Source organism: Varroa jacobsoni, unplaced genomic scaffold (assembly GCF_002532875.2).
Source record: "Varroa jacobsoni isolate VJ856 unplaced genomic scaffold, vjacob_1.0 scaffold_250, whole genome shotgun sequence".
Lineage (NCBI taxonomy): Eukaryota > Metazoa > Arthropoda > Arachnida > Mesostigmata > Varroidae > Varroa > Varroa jacobsoni.
Window position 1 is genome coordinate 72,615 of NW_019213152.1, and position 3,705 is coordinate 76,319.

A 3,705-nucleotide genomic window follows, 5' to 3' on the forward strand; every position below is an offset into this window, starting at 1 on the left:
ATATATACACATATATGTCTTACGCACGAGATAAACATCACAATAATAACAAAATTTATTAATTATGCCTTCACTTTTTATTGTAGTAGAGTGACCGTGAGTAACCACTAGTCGGTCGCTTCAATACAGACTATTAGCACGACCATTGCCACTTTGCCGCGCGAACAAACTTCAGTGTTTTCTGACTCGTCGAGGCAAAATGAAATAACACGGCCGATTTCGACCAGCTTGGGTCATATCCAGTGGCATCGGTAGACACTTACCACGGACCCATCTACATTTATATATATATTATACAGACTGTACAGATCAAAACCCCGTCCATATTAAAGCCACCTGATCCCTAGGTAGGCCAAGGTCCGCGCTACCAAAGTGCGCAGGCCAAGCTCATAATCGTCGGTAGCAGTGCGGGTGCGTGACCAGGAAACGTATGTCCTACGTGCATTCCAGTAGTCATGGACAGTTTGCTGGCTGGGAAACGCTAGCTTCATAGGTGACATAATAATTTAGAAGGGGGGCTTGAAGCAATGTGACGGATTACTTATGTTGTCTATATAATAAGATAGAAGTCTAAACCCGTTCCTATCTAGCACACCTAATTGCACACAAGATTAACTATGGTCTCGATATTCTCGAGTGAGAAAGAAACGTAGCCGCAGTGAGTGCATCCTAGGTCTTTAAATAATAAAATACACTAGAAACGTTCGTATCGATAGAATATGTAAGATAGTTCACATAGACCTTATGATGTTTAGGGAAAATGTCGTGAATCAATGGCCTAAAGTCAATACCTTTTTGAATAGAAGAAATTGAGTAATACTTTTACATACGGGCTCCACCAGGGTAAAAGCTAGCTTAGGCGTACCGAACGTGAGGATGAACTTGTTTTTAACGAGCTAGCAACTTGTTCTCCTATACTTTACTTGGAAGTCAGTCCAGAGTAGAGCGATAGGATGACGGAAATCTTTGATAGCTTATTGCCTAAGCCTTTCTTGAAAGTCAGGCAGGTCTACGTCACACGTACGCAAAGACTTCAACAAAGGGATACAAGTAGATATGCCAACAACGTTCAAGAAAAGGATCAGGGCGTTCTGACAGTATCCGTATCTGCGCGGGGTCTGTAATGAGATTCCCGGGGGTTCAGTAACTTCTAGCTTGTTAAGAATTATCATAGCGATCTGGCGGAAGCAATTCACAAGAAGCCGCAGTAACACTACGCCTACGAAGGTATGTTTAGTTTTATTTTAATCTACTGTGATTAACTCTCCTTGATACCCTTTCTGGTGGGCAGCAGATCGTGGCAAATTCCACGGCCACTTTCGAGTAACTCTATTAATGTGTGACCTCGCAATCAGCGGAAGGCTGCGATGTGGAAGTGGCAACGACAATCGGCGCGGTATGCACCCCGAGATCGAGCAGTGACATGGACACGCATTCTGATTCCCGGTGTCACCACATCGTATAACCGGTCCTTCAGAAAACTCGCAAATCACGTGATCACATTATCCTGACTGACTACGGCCAGTTTGAGGCATATATGGCAAAAATTGACGAGACACAGATTGCTACGTGTGTCCTTTGCAAGTCTGGAAAAAAGACAAGTTTCACCACATAACTTTTCACTGCGTACTATTAAATGCAGTGGGGCACGACCTGGCCTATTACAGGAAGTTGCACTAGACGACTATTAAAAAAAGTTGTGGAAAGTATGGTAAAGTCAGTATAATTTGCTGACTCGGCTTTTCTGGATCACATGACACACAGAAGAAGAAAGAAGAGCTAGATTGATGCTGGATTACAAGAGTCTGCGGAAACCCTGAGGCAGAAAAGGTGTAATCGATGTGTCACCAACTCATCCCTCTCCAGGTTTCGAAACAATGCAAGTTTTCGAGCCTATCGGGGCCCCCTCGCGGTCAGTGGGTGGTCGCCCTTTACCTTATGGAATATCCACCAACACCAAAGGCCCCTTGAATCTAATAGTAGTTCAATACCTGGACCCCACGGTGGACAATTCAGGTGTGACAGGATGCACCATGCAATCAGTAAACAAGTCTTCCATACCTCCTAAAAAAAAGTTCGAAACCGACTGTAAATGTACTTCCTTAGTGCTAGAAGTCAGCCGTCTGAAGCAGTGCCGAACAAGCGAACAGTATGTAAAGGTTAATTACTATAACTAATAACCGAGCCCTATTAGGTGGGAACTGAGTGGAAACGCTCGAGATAACTTTTGTAATAGATTAAGAGCAATGCCCTTAGCAGAGTGTCTCGCCCAATCCTCAAAGGTTTACTCGATAGGTAACCAGGTTTAGCTAAGTTTCTTTATTCACACAGATCATGTCGTGCGTGTCGCTGGCGGACCTTGAAGTAGCGACCCTGGACTCTTTCAACCAGAGGCTAGCTGCTGCTTTCTATTGAGGTCCTGTGCTTGATGTTGATTCGAAGAGCCTTAATCGATAACCAAGTAAATACTACTAGTACATAGAGAAGTTTTTTTTTTTTATTTCATCATGCATATAGTATCCGATATGGTAAGTGCGTATTAAACACAACTCTCGCAATTGCAACCATCCTGATTATAGATACGTTTCTAGATCAAAGCGACATTTGACGCCATTGAAAGCTACTAAACCTAAATTTATACAGAACAATTCATTCATTCATTTCATCTGCTATCAGATGTTAGCATCTCGCACTTCCGGCGTCCTTTATCTGAACTTTCTAGAACTCTTTTATCATTCTTATTTTGTTGTCGCTATTGTTATTGTTCGCAGCTTTTTCCGCGCACCACTTCCACCGACCCAAGCAACGATTTGCCCTCCGTTTGTTAGCATTGTTTATATTATCTATAGGATCTCTCTGTTCACAGTCTTGCCCACCTTCTTTCTATCAGGACTATTCGGTTTACCTCCACTCTCTATAAATGTTGACACCCTTTACCCATAAAGCACACTTGGCGTTACTGCGCACGCCTGCATTTTTTGGTCGAGCTTGATACTTCTTATAGGCGAGTAATAGAGAATGGGTACCGAACACCAGAAGCTTTCGTTTTGGGTTATCTCCTACAGGTTAATTTATTTTTCTCGGGTTTTTCCACTCGACCGAACTTTTCAGTGTGCTGGGGCGCGCCCGTTTCGAGCTTCTAATACTTTTTTTTTGTTGAAAATGGAATAGTAAAAGAATGACGAAGCGTCTGCTATATATACGGCGCCACATATACATGTACCTGAAAATATCAGGTCGAAAAAACGTCTCCCGTCTAACAAAATAACACTTCTTTATCGGAAACCTAAAACAGGGCACAGGCTGGATATGCAAACAAGTTGCATAACTCGCAAACTATAGTTCTTAATAATAACTTGTTGGTATGATGAATGGTTTGGTAAATAACTGTGACATGGTCGTATACGCTTCGACAGAGCAATGAAGGTTCATAAAAAGATATATTTCAATGTCAACCCTGGCGATATGTGTCTCCCCTAAATAGGCATGCTTCTATAACATATTTGGCAAGCTTTCGGCCCTTGCTACACTATCTTGGTTAACGGGAATATTTTTTCCTATATGCAGTACGAGCGAGAGAATAATGCTTGCATAAAAGTTTTTTTGTAAAAAGCTGCTAAAAAAGAGAAGTTGAGGCAAGTCTTCCAGTCCATCGCCGACTTCTGTTAATCAATACCTCATAAAATAAGTTGTATCCAGCCGCGT